The 13,749-nt window shown below is 45.0% G+C and overlaps 1 protein-coding gene across 3 annotated transcripts in view; it reads right to left on the reverse strand.

Annotated features, from left to right (window-relative positions):
• The window catches only part of PPM1H (protein phosphatase, Mg2+/Mn2+ dependent 1H), a 259,467-nt gene that overhangs the window by 200,412 nt on the left and 45,306 nt on the right, over positions 1-13,749 (reverse strand). The window lies entirely within an intron of this gene.

Genomic DNA, 13,749 nt, shown 5'->3' on the forward strand with positions numbered 1-13,749 from the left:
TCTCTCTGACCCTCCCCCGTTCATACTCTGTCTCTCTGTGTCTCAAAAATAAATAAACGTTAAAAAAAAAATTAAAAAAAAAAAAGATTGTAAAAGAGCAGTTAGCTGGTTCAAAATGGGTTCAAGTCACCTGGCATGGGTTTACCCTTTATTTTAACAATTTCGAAATTTTATTGCTACTCCACTGTTGGTGAAATTTTAAGCAAGAAATCAGGGAGAACTGGGCATTACTAAGGCTTCTGAAAAGGTATTTACAATATCCTTACTAACTCAACTGTCAATCAAGGCAGAACAACTTGAAGAATGAATAACGAGCATGTCCAAAGCATGCCGATGAGTGCCCAGCTCGGGGTGGGGTAAGGGCTGACTCACGTCCTGCCAGAGACCTTCTCGCTGAGCCTAACACATGTGATCTAATGGCAACACAGGGGCTAGGTTATCACACATGCGATCGGGAGAAACTAGAGGTGAGAGTCAATTTCCTGTCCCACCGAATCAGAAATCCATAATCTTTACAAGCTGGAGAAATGAAACAGGGGATCAATAAAAGGTGTGAACGTGGGTTATTAAAAACGAAGAGTACAAATACAGGAAGGAGGTAGGAGCTTAGAAGATGTTAGTTCATCAAAAAACAGAACCACTTCTGCAGGTTTTAGCAGACAAGCAGCCTTAATATGCTTGCACCTTGGGCTCCACTGACAGAAACACAGTTTAGAAAATCCACGATTTCACTCTATTCGAGGCAAATGAGGCCGTTTGTTGAATGATGCACTCAGTGCTTTCTGCCACTGCTGTAGACTAAATATTTGTGTCCCCTCAAAATTGGTACACTGGAATCCTAATCCCCAGTGTGATGGTATTTTGGAGGCAGGGTCTTTGGGAGGTGATTAGGTCCTGACGTCGGAGCCCTTGCCTCGTGAATGGATTTAGTGCCCCTAGAAAGATAGCTCTTCCTCCTTGCAAGGACAGAGGGGTAAGAGTCATTTATGAACCAGGAAGTGGGACTTCACCCAACACCCAATCTGCTAGAGCCTTGATCTTGGACTTCTCAGCCTCCTGCATAGTGATGAAATTTTGTTCTTTGAGCCATCCAGTTTATGGTATTTTTGTTATAGAAGCCTAAATTGAAACACTCAAAGGAGTGGGAAAAAATTAATATACAGCGGTAAGTAATCAAGACGGCAAAAAGACCTAAAACCACATTCCATAAGGATGATCAACTCAGGAAAAAGGCAGGACAGCTGTCTTGGAACAACGTGCTGCCCGATGGGGCAGGTGTGGGTAGCACCCCTGTGTGTCTTCAAAAGATAGAACTAGCCCCATGAACAGAAGCCAGCTATGCAAGGCCAAACAGAACTGCCCCCAAATCGGAGTTCACCACAGCTCAGGGTTCACATGGTGGGTGGGTGCTGCTGCTTGACAGGAATAACGGAGAAAAACTGGTTGGATTCTGACACATTTAACAATCCCTCACAAACCGGACATTCTGTTATGTAAGTTCAATGACTAGTTCCTAAGTTGTGCCCAGTTGCTTACAGGCATCAAATCCAATGATGTAACTGCCACCTACCATTTCTTTTTCTTTTTTTCTTTCTTTTTATTTTAGAGAGAGCGAGCAAGCAAGCACACATGAGTGGGAGAGGGGGCGAGGGAGAGGAGAGAGAATCTTAAGCAGGCTCCCTGCTCAGCACAGACTAAGGGCTCCATCCCACAATGCTGGGATCATGACCTGAGCTGAAAGTAAGAGTTGGGTGCTCAACCAACTGAGCCATCCAGGCGCTGCCCATTCTTTACCACATGCTCTGGCTGCCTTAAGCACAGTATCTGGACAAGCTTCAGTCAACTTTCATGCCCACCTTAAAGAAAAGTTTAAGTTCCTTTTTGCTTCTACAAACACACTGTTGCCCAATTTTTTCAATGTCTTAGAAACAGGCGTATGGCATTCCTTGACCTAGACTATGTATATTTTGCTCTGATTAGAAATATAGTCTATGCTCAGTCTGAGATAATCATTCTGGAGGCGTATTCTTGGCCAAATCTTTTTAAATCTTGGCAGTGTCTTCCTCCCCGGACTTAACACACTGTGTGAGCAGCCTGCTATTATGGGCTGTTCTTATGGCTGTTGTGTCCGCAGATGCAGTAGGCTTCCTGGATTGAACATAGACACGAAGATACTATCAGCACATCCTCGTGCAGTGAGGACTAAGCACTTTTCACAGGGAGTGGCTGTCCCTCACCTAGGGAGTAGCCAAGCTGGAGGAGCATTCTTAGCTCGGCTCCTACGGCTGCCCGGGCAACTTCTCCAACCTCATCCCTCACGTTGCGCATCTTAGGTTTTCCTTTCATGAACTCTGTCCATTCAACACCGTTGGACATATGCAACAGTCTGAAATGCCTTCCCTGCTCCTTTCCCAGCACCTTGTCGAAGGGCAAGGTTCAAGAGCTACATCCCCCATGCTAACACACCCTGCCTGCTTCCACTCTCCCCGTCCGTCTGTCCCAGAACTGAGGCTTCTTTGGTAATGCTCCTATCATTTTGTCTCATGCATTTCCAGTTCCTCGACAAGAACTTGGACCAGAACAGTCTGTCAAAATACACTGTATAATAATGGTAACTAGTATCAATTGAGCTTACCATGCACCAGGCACTCTGCTAAAGTCTACATGGACCGTCTCCCTTAATTGTTCCCAATCACCCATGAGATATATATGATCATCCCCATTTTGAAATGAAGCAACAGTGTCTTCAGGAGGTTAAACAATTTGCTCAAGGCCATATTGCTAAGAAGTGACCCAGCAGAGATCCAGTCTCAGACCCTAGACTACCTGCGATCTAAAAATACTCTTTCTGCCCCTACACCTAGTATAGCCAAGCTGGGGGAGGGAATGATTCACACCCACATCCACAGGGTGAAACTGTACAGAACACACAAGAATCGTTAATAGTCTATTAGGCATTAAATTCCCAATTAAGACCATACATTCATTGGGGCGCCTGGGTGGCTCAGTTGGTTAAGCGTCCGACTTCAGCTCAGGTCATGATCTCGCAGTTCGTGAGATTGAGCCCCACGTTGGGCTCTGTGCTGACAGCTCAGAACCTGGAGGCTGCTTCAGATTCTGTGTCCCCCCCCATACCCCTCTCCCACTTGGGTGCACATGCTCTCTTAAAACTAAACATTAAAAAAAAATTACAAAAAAAAAAAAAAAGACCATACATTTATTACTATTATTTTTTCTTTGCAGGGACACTAGCTCAGACATTTCAAATAGTGGAAGAAGTCTGATGGACTCAATTTCAAGGTCTGAAACTAAATTTTATTTACTTTCCAGTACCTATTTCCTTTTTTAAAACGCTATCTATGCTGAAAGCAGAAAAACGTTCTTCATCCCCTCCTCTGCCCCATCAGGGTGTCACATGCCGTTGAGATGGAAAGATACTCTACTCAGGGCTCTATCAGAGGGGAAACCTCAGGAGGAAATAATAGACCACGGTTTGATTGCTCGTTATGGAACAGCTGGTTTCAATTTGATGCTATTTTTGCTTAGTTTAGCTTGTACTCAAGACAGAAGTAGCTGTAACACTTGATGCTTTGGATTTCAAACTCTGTTTTGTGGCACCTTAGTGTTCCTAAGGATCTCAGGGGAGGGTGGTGGAGGGTGAAGGGTGGAGGATGGAATTTCAAGAAAGATTTGTTTTGAAATAATGGTTCAGCTGTTTAAAACAAAAACAAACAAAACCCTGGAAACCATGACTTTAAAGGTATCCATGATAAGAATATTGTCTCTAATTCCCATCCCCTGTGATGACAAGTGGGTTCTGCTGATAGAAGATTTCAAGTCAGATTTCAGTATCTAGGCTTGATCGAGTCTGCTTGTACCAACCTCCTGCCCTCTTGGGGGCAGGGGGAGGAAAATGGACCATTCTAATGAGTCACCACTTCTTAGGAGAAAGTATTTTTTATTGTTTTCCTACCCTCCTTCCTCAGGAGGCTGCAAAGAGTCTTCTTTCCCTCTACTTAAAATACATATAAATGCTATGATTAAACCAGGGGTTCAACAGCTGCACACTATTCTGTAGCCCTTAAAAATGGTATTGATGTCCAGGCTTCTCTACAGACCAATTAAATTGGAAGCTCTGGGGAGTGAGGTCCCATCTTGGGGATTTCTGAACAACACCTCCATGGACAAGGACGAGCAGCCAGAGTCAAGGGCCTGGATTAGACGCCTGTTCTAAAGTCATCTATACTAGAGGGCCCAATGTCCGAGCGTGCTTAGAGGTCTGTAAAACTTTTATTATTGCAGGTCTTTAATTTTCAAAGCTTCAGTTAAAAACAGACCTTCAGGGAATAAAATGAATCTTACTGTAATTTAAACATGCTCATTAGTAAGAAAAAGTGGTTAAAATGGAACAACGTTGCACACACAAAATTATACACACACCTACATACCCACAGCTCTGACAGAACCTAGAAGGTTTAATTAAGTAGCAAAAGAGACATCTTCCCGGTAGGGAGCAGACTAGGTTGTGAACACTAAATAAGTTGTCCAAGTTTTTATTTATTTACTATTTTTTGAGAAAGAGTATGAGCAGCATTGGGGCAGATAGAATGAATCCCAAGCAGGCTTCATGCTGTCAGCACAGAGCCCCATGTGGGGCTCGAACTCATGAAACTGTGAGATCCATGACCTGAGTCAAAATCAAGAGATGGATGCTAAGTCAACTGAGCCACCCAGGTACCCCTAAATAAGTTTTTTTTTTAAAGAATTTGTAAAAACTGAGAACTGAGGGTAGATGGGGGTGGGAGGGAGGGGAGGGTGGGTGATGGGTATTGAGGAGGGCACCTTTTGGGATGAGCACTGTTGTATGGAAACCAATTTGACAATAAATTTCATATAAAAAAAAAAGAATTTGTAAACATCAAGTATGACCAGGATTACGGGGGAAGGGGGAACAGGGTATTAGGTCCACATTTCATTTGGCTAACTCCTCCCCATCCAGGAGATCTCAACTTTTGTTCTTTTTTCTGTGAGGCCTTCCCTGAGCCCCACACTTGGGATTAGGGGCTTCTCCTCCCTGCCAGAGCCCTGTGGGCAAGTTTATGATCTCTCACCTGGAGGCAGCCCAGAAAAGGCACACTTAGTGCACTTGAGGGGACCCACTCTGGGATTAGCACTCCAATTCCGTTACCTCTACGTCCTTCTCTGCTCATAGATCAACTGTAAAGTTGGCCTCATGTGCTTCTCCACCCAGGTTGGGAAGAGAACGCTGTGCCCTTCACTCCACAGGCTTCCACCATCCCTGCCCTTCCTCTTGTCTTCACTTGGCTCCACCCTGGAATGCTTCTGGCTCAGCCTTTTTCTTGGTTCCGCTTCCCTCCTCAGCCCTGTAGGTGTGGACTTTCCCTGTTCCCGGCCGTCCTCCTGCTGTCCCCAGATGAGGAGTAGAGCCACTTTGTTCGAACTACCACGCATGTGTTGAGGACCCACCATCGGTGTCTTCAGCCCAGACCCCTCTTGAATTCCTGGACTCACACTTATGAGAACAGATGGTCCACAGGCACTTCCCAGCCCCAACAAGCCACAGCTGAATTCACCAGCTACTGCCCTCCACCCCACATATTCCTGTTACAACCCTCATCTTATCTCACACATGGATTCCTATCATTGCCCCAGTCAGAAAACTGGGTAAACCATATTCCCCAGCACTCCTTTCTAGTATGTTCCTGGTTCGGGTGGACTGCAAGGCAGAGTTTCTCACGAGAGCTGGAGGACTGAGCTGGCCAGCCTGCAGCACACACATACTCTCCCAACGATTCCAATGCTAATTTATGTGCTGCTGTGAAGGGATTTTGCAGATGTCATTAAAGTCCCTACTCAGCTGACTAAAGGTTATCCTGAGTGAGGCGACTTAATGAAAGGCATGGCGAGGGAAGGGAGAGAGAGAAGGAAGGTGGGAGGGAGGAAAGTTAAAGAGGGAAAGAGAAAAGGAAGAGGGAGAGAGAGAAGGGATAGGAGGAGGGAAGGCAGAGTGCAGGATAGAGAAAAGGGGAGAGAAAAAATGGGGGGAAAGATGAGGCAGGGAGGAGAATATTGAGGGAGAGAGGAAGAAGGATTGATGGTTGTCTGTGGGGGTTCCAGCTTGGGTAGCCAGCCTTCAACTGCAGAAGCCAATCCTTTGCAGGAATCCCTTTCCTACCTACATATGTAGGCAGTACCACCTGCCTGTTCTGCTTCTCCGGTTGAACCCTGGTTATCAAACTTTCCTCTTCCTCCCTACCTCATCTTACCCGAAATCAAATGGATTCTGTCTCCTCAACCGTTCTCTGATTTAGTCCTCCCTTCTCCTTGGACACTTTCACCACCTGGTTCAAGCTGTCATCTCTTCCCTGGCCTAATGCCAAGACCACCGAATTGGCCAACCTGCCTCCAGTTTCTCTCCCTACCAATCCACCCTCTAGAGCAGCTCTGTCCAAAAGAAACTGGAGAGGACAGAAATATTCTAGACTTGAACTGTCCAATATAATAGCCACCAGTCACATAGGGCTACCGGGCCCCTGAAATATAGCTAGTGAGACTGAGGAACAGACAGTTTAATTTTTGTGTTACATTTTTAAGTTTTTAATTTCCACTTAGTTAACACAGTGTAATATGAGTTTCAGGTGTACCATATAGTGATTCAATACTTACATACACACCTTGTGCTCATCACAAGTGCACTCTTTAATCCCCCACCCACCTCCCCTCTGGTGGACATCAGTTTGTTCTCCATAGTTAAGAGACTATTTCTTGGTTTGCTACTCTCTCCCTTTCTCTTTATCTCCTTTGCCCACTTCTTTTGTTTCTTGAACTCCCCATAAAATCATAGGACACTTTTTTTTTTCTAAATTTTTTTTTTACCTTTTATTTTTGAGAGAGAGCGAGCGAGCATGCAAGTCGGAAAGAGGCAGAGAGAGGGAGACACAGAGTCCAAAGCAGGCTCCAGGCTCTGAGCTGTCAGCACAGAGCCCGATGCGGGGCTCGAACCCACGAACTGTGAGATCATGACCTGAGCTGAAGTCGGACACTTAACCGACTGAGCCATCCAGGTGCCCCTAAAATCATAGGACATTTTAATTTACATTTAAATATAAAGAGCTGGATGGGGCTAGTAGTGACTATAATTAATAGCACAGTTCTGAACAGCCAGGGTTATTGTTCTAAAAATGCAAATAAACATGACAAATTCTATTTGACAAGTATCAACCTTTCTCAAAAACAAAATGGGTCAAATACTGGAAAATGTTCAGTATGCAACAAATGCACCATTATCTTTGTGTCCTGAAACTCTCCATTTCATTCAACATCTATTATATGTCAGGTGCCCTCCTGTATTTTGGAGTAAACCAGACAGTCCTGGTTCTTGCCACTTTAGGAGGGCTTTACATCTAGGTTAATTAACAGTGTGATGCCAGTCCTGTGTGGTGAGCCGAAAGGGTACCAGAGCTGGGTGAGGCAACCAAGGTCTTGGCCCAAGGCACTGCTGGGTACTATCAGAGGAGCAAACCCAAACCTAAGGCAAGCATTTCTTCTTTATAGTTTTTTATGGTGTCATATATGTTTATAATAGGGGGGGAAAAAGTATGACTTTAGAAATTCACATCTGATGTCACCTCTACATAAAATTCTTCAAAAATAGAGGTGCCTGGGCTCAGAAGAGCGTGCAACTCTTGATCTCAGGGTTGTGAGTTCAAACCCCATGTTGGGGGTAAAGATTACTTAAGTAAACTTAAAATTTCTAGAGGCACCTGGGTGGCTCAGTCAGTTGGGCATCTGACTTCGGCTCAGGTCATGATCTCATGGTCCATAGGTTCAAGCCCTGTGTTGGGCTTTGTGCTTGACAGCTCAGAGTCTGGAGCCTGCTTTGGATTCTGTGTCTTCCCCACTCTCTGCTCCTCCCCCAGTCATACTCTGTGTGTCTCTCTCAAAATAATAGACATTAAAAACATATTTTTTTAAGTTCTTCAGAAATACTGAATAACTCCCTAAACTCTCTCACATACCCCCAATGCAGTTTCACACCCCAGTGCCTTTGCATATGAGGTTTCTACTGCTCGGCATGCCCACTCTCCACCCTTACCCCTACCACTTTCCAGCCCCATTTGTTTGTCAAGTACCTATTTTGACTCTCTGAAACTCAGCCTGAATCTCTCTTCTGTGGGATTCTTCACCGAATCCCTCAGAGAGAATCTCTATGTTCTATTTATTTCTGTGAATGACCTTCACTAAAACTTATTCACCTTGAAGCCAGAAACGGTTTTTAACATCCATCACCGAGTCCCCAGCCTGGTATTATGTAAGAAAGAACTTATACTACTGTCTCTCTCTGTGCATCAGGCTCACTTCGGCCTACCTCCAGCTCCAATCCCAGAGGAACGAGGGAGGAGGAGATCCTGATAATGTTTCTCCTCCCAACGCATGACCATCCCAGGCCACCATTACCAGTCACGGGATTAGCAGGTCCTACGGAGCAGGAATTCGTACCTCCCAACTGAACCAGTGCTGGAGCCACTCCAATGCTTCTGGTTCCACATGGCTGGGCAAATGGACACAGGGTCGCTTTGAGCGCTCTACGCTTCTCTCCCGCAGTCACACCCTCCTGGGCTGGGCCCAACTTTTGAACTGGCAGTTGTGGCCTTTATTCTGACTCTGCACTGGGGTACCGGATGCCTGTGGAGCCTCCAAACAAGTGCACTCGGATTCCCGTGGTAGAAAGGCTCCCCAGCACCTCACACTGGGGCATGGGGGACTGGCAGGGCACAACTGGGGGCATTTCTTGGACAAATGCCATCAGAACAGCACCAAAACCCCACCCCTGACCTCGGACAGGAGCAAGACAATAGACCATGCTTGAAAAGACTAACCTGACAGTGAGAATGCACTGGGAACAAGAAGGCCGGGGTTCCAGTTGTGGCCAGGAAAGAAAACCTCTAGTACACTTTCAATCTAAGTGTACCTTGTCACCTATGAAATGAATGCCCTGGGTATAGGGTCACTGTCATGACTGCGTGGCAGTTTGAGCATCTGTAAATATCTCCCCAGGCCTCAAACCCGTAATTCAAAGCTGAAGCATTAGCCCCCGTAGGAGGCATTTCTTCACATCGTCACCCCCTTCTCAGACAGCTGCATCCTGTGCAGTTAGAAGAGGGAACCAGACAGCAGAGTCTGAGGCCCATTTCGTAGGCTCAGCATTCTACCGCAGCTCTGTGCGTGCATGACATCTCACCTGGAGGGGCCCCTCCGACAGAGACAGGACCTCACAGACAAACCCACATCAAGCCCTGCAGTGGCTCGAGCCAACCTCAACTCAAACGCTCAGATGACCTCCCCTCCTCCAAATCAGTGAGATGAAATCCCGTACAGATGTCTGATTTGCACAAGCTGATTGCTTATCATGAAACATCAGGTATAGCCTCATTTTGACTGATGAGAAATGAAAGCATTAAAGCATCACATGTTGTGGCTGGATCCTGGAAAAGAAGGACATTGGTGGGAAAGAGGTGAAATCCAAACAAAGCCCATACTTTGGTTAACAGTGTGGTCCTGTATTTGTTTTCTCTCGCTACACAACCAACCAATGACCACAAAACAACACACTCTAACAAAAATTTTAAAGCAAGACATATTTATTATCTTAGATTTTCTGTAAGTCAGATGTCTGGGCACAGTGTAGCTGGATCTCACAAGGCTGAAATCAAGGTTTGGCATGTCGAGGATTTCCTTTGGAGAGAGATCCAGGTCCTTATCCAAGCCCATTGTGGGAAGAACTTAATTTCTTACAGCTGTAGGACTGAGGTCCCTGTTTTCCTGCTGGCTGTTAGCCTTAGATGGTTTCAGCTCCTCGAGGTCACCTTCGGGTCCTATCCACATGGGCTCCACATGCAAACTCCAAAAGCAGTTCGCAACAGCGCTGTTTGCTTTCTTCTAACCAGGAGTGTGTCTGCTATTGCTTCCGTAAGTCTCTGAAGGGCCCAACTGATTGGGTAAGGCCCACCCAGGATAATCTCTCTTTTGATTATTCAATTGATTAGGGACCTCAGTTACATCTGCAAAATCCCTCTGTCATGTGATATACTATAATTATATCAGACTATTCCATCATACAAACCCTGCCCACATTCAAGGGAAGGGGATGATACAGGGCATGTGGAGGGGGGTGGGCAGGAATCTTGGGGCCATCTTAGAATTCTGCTTGCCACAGGTACCTGTGTGAATGTCTTAGTTTTGACAAGTGTATGATGATTATGTAAGATGTTAACAATAAGGGGGGCGCCTGGGTGGCTCAGTTGGTTAAGCGTCCGACTTTTGCTCAGGTAATGATCTCCTGGTTCATGGGTTCGAGCCCTGCATTGGGCTCTGTGTTGACAGCTCAGAGCCTGGAGCCTGCTTCAGATTCTGTGTCTTCCTGTCTCTCTCTGCCTCCTCCCTACTTGCACTCTCTCTCTCAAAATAAACATTAAAAATTTTGAAAAAAAAAAAGATGTTAACAATAAGGCAAACAGGAACACACTGAATAACTTCCGCAATTCTTTTGGTATCTTTAAAAGAAAAACTTAAAAACATGGAATAAAAATCATGCTCTTTGGAACAGCCCGATAATTTGCCCATCTCTATCTTTTTCTCTGGCCCACGTAATGTTGAATTTACCAAAATGGGAAGAGTTACATGAGGGCTGTACAACTTTTCTAAAGTCACATACCAAATCAAACCATTGGGATAAGAACTGCAGGGCATGATAATGCTGTTGCTTTATCTTCAAATAAAGATACATGATCTGAATTTAAGGGAACTCTTACAAAAAGGCAATGTAAAAAGTTGATTGTACATCTGTAGTCATTATTTATTTCAACTCATTAATGAGCTGACTTTGGTAACCTTAGTTTATGTTTCACCACTATTATCTTTGGGCCTTTCTATCTTGAACGGCTCTTGATATTTTAATCACCATTACTATCTTTAGCGAGCAAGCCTTACATCATGCATGCGCATGTATTACTTCTCTCTGCATATAACTTTCAAGCACCAAATCTCTGCTAACTGGTGATAATAACTGCTGTAATTAGCTTACAACACCATGTATATTATGTGATCAGAAAACAATGTGTTAATAATCTAAATTATTTTGGATATACACAGCTTCATATAACTGAGTAGTGTGATTAAAGTTAAATGGTTGGAGAAGTGTGTACTTTCTTAAATCCGTACGCCCAAAGTGGGGCTCAAACTCATGACCCCGAGATCAAGTCACATGTTCTTCCCACTGAGCCAGCCAGGTGCCCCAGAAGTTCTGTGTTTAACGGTAAGTAACAAAATTGAACAATATCATTAACAGCATATAGTCACCCTGTGGAAAGTGTCTATACCCCCTCACAGGAATATTTCTCAAAGTATAAAACCTCCTTTTTTTTTTTAACAGACAGAGCCCAAGCAGGGGAGAAAGGCAGAGGGAGAGAAGGAGGAAGAACCCTAAACAGGTTCCATGCTCAGCATGGAGCCCACTGTGGGGCCCAATCCCACAACCTGGGGACCATGACCTAAGCCGAAACCAAAAGTTGGTTGCTCGACCAACTGAGCCACCTAGGTGCCCTTAACACCTCATTTTCTAAACTTGCTGGCTAAAATATGTTACTAAAATGGTCAAACAGAAAAAACTAATTGACCGGATTTCTAAATGTTCACCCCCAAACATTTTATTATCAGAAGTGACATATTAAGCAAAGCAAAAGCTCATCACAAATATTTCATCATAGAAATATTTTACAACAGTTCACATACAGAACATATGGGATTTTTTTTTTTTTTTTTAGTTTTATTTTAAGTACACTCCACACCCAATGTGGGGCTTGGACTCACACCCCTGAGATCAAGAGTCACAGGTTCTACCGACTGAGCCAGCCAGACACCCAATATTTGGGATTTTCTAATCTTCAAATGAGGAAGGTGCCACATCTATCCAACGTCCTTATATACAGCCTCTTAATTGAGTCCCTCATTCCTAGGCCAGTTCAGCATCTCACTCCCTGCCCCCCGTAGAGTACGCCTTCCTTGTTTCTGGTTCAGCTAGTCACTTTCAGGTAGTCAGAATGGTCTTCCTGTCCCTTTTACCTCCAATCCACTGATGGCATGACCTTCCCCTTTCTAAATGGCAATATGATCCCTCAAGTCAAAACCACCATGACAAACCCTGTTTCAGCAGTTCCTGACGTTGATTCAGCTGGTGATCCTACAAAATTCTGCATGTCACATACTTCTCCCTGATTTTCAATGCCTCAGTTTCTCTGGAACAAACTCAGCCCCCTCTCTACTGTGTCAGGCTCCCAAGCCCCAGGGGTCCATTTCCCTGTCGGTAACACCACCAGGTGTGGGGAGCCTTGGGTCCAGGTTTTACACAAAGAAAGGGACATAATGCAAGGGTAACCAGAATAAAACTACCTGGGTGGTCTACAAACCCCAAAATTTTACAGGCCTCCACGGCTGTCACCTTTCCAGTCCTGAGCCACAGACTCAAGTAAGAATTACCAGGAGACATTCATGACTCAAAATTAGCTCCCTTGGGGCACCTGGATGGCCCCAGTCATAAGTATCCAACTTCAGCTCAGGTCATGATCTCACAGTTTGGGGGTTCAAGCCCTGCGTTAGGCTCTGTGCTGACAGTTCAGAGCCTAGAGCCTGCTTTGGATTCTGGGTCTCCTTCTCTCTCTCTGCCCCTCCGTGGCTTGTGCTCTTTCTCTCTCAATAAAAATAAATAAGCATTTTAAAATACATATTGAAAATTAGCTCCTTTTGGCAGATTCCCTACTTCCCTGGTTAGGAGTACAAATGAGGCTGTGATCAGGAACCTCTCCTGGACTCTTACAAACACTGCAGAATCTGCTGCTAAAGCAGTAACTGTCCAACAACAATCTTTAGACTCTTTGGCCAAGGTTGTTCTTGATAGCAAGATAGCCCCTGGTTATCTTTCAGCTCAACACAGAGGTGTCTGTGCTTTGGACAACACCACTTGCTGCTCCTGGATTAACACTTCTGGAGAAGTTGACACTCGGCTACATAAGATTACCGTACAAGCCACCTGGTTTAAGAAAAGGATTCCTTGAGGGGAACCTGGGTGGCTCAGTCGGTTAAGCGGCTGACTCTTGATTTTGCCTCAGGTCATGAATTCATGGTTTCATGGGTCCGAGCCCCACATCCAGCTCTGTGCTGGCAGTGGGAAGCCTGCTTGGGATACTCTCTCTCTCTCTCTCTCTCTCTGCCCGTCCCCACTGGTGCTATCTCTGTCTCTCTCAAAATAAAAAAAAACAAACAACTTTAAAAAAAAAAAGAAAGAAAGAAAGGGATTCCTTCAACAAGGTCTCTGTTTGACTTCTATGACTTTGATTGGTTTGGGTCTTGGGAACCAGAACTCCAGAGTGCACTCCAGACACTGGGAGTTACCCTGCTTGGAGTAATCTCAGTAGTCTCCCTTGCACATGTATCCTCTCCAAGGCTTTAAGTGCATGCTCACAGCCACTAACCACCAAGTAAATGATCTCCCTGAGACTGGAAGGTCAGAAAGAGAATGAAGACAACGACCAAGGTGAACTTGAAGTCATAACCTGTGAATAAGACACAGAGGGGCAGCAAACGCCGTGAGAGCTTCAGAATGAAGCTCAGTGAATCTGAGCGTCTGATCAAAAGTGGCGGATTGTTAAAAATAAAGTCACTTGTGCTATGGGC

The sequence above is a fragment of the Acinonyx jubatus genome, chromosome B4 (assembly GCF_027475565.1).
Source record: "Acinonyx jubatus isolate Ajub_Pintada_27869175 chromosome B4, VMU_Ajub_asm_v1.0, whole genome shotgun sequence".
NCBI lineage: Eukaryota > Metazoa > Chordata > Mammalia > Carnivora > Felidae > Acinonyx > Acinonyx jubatus.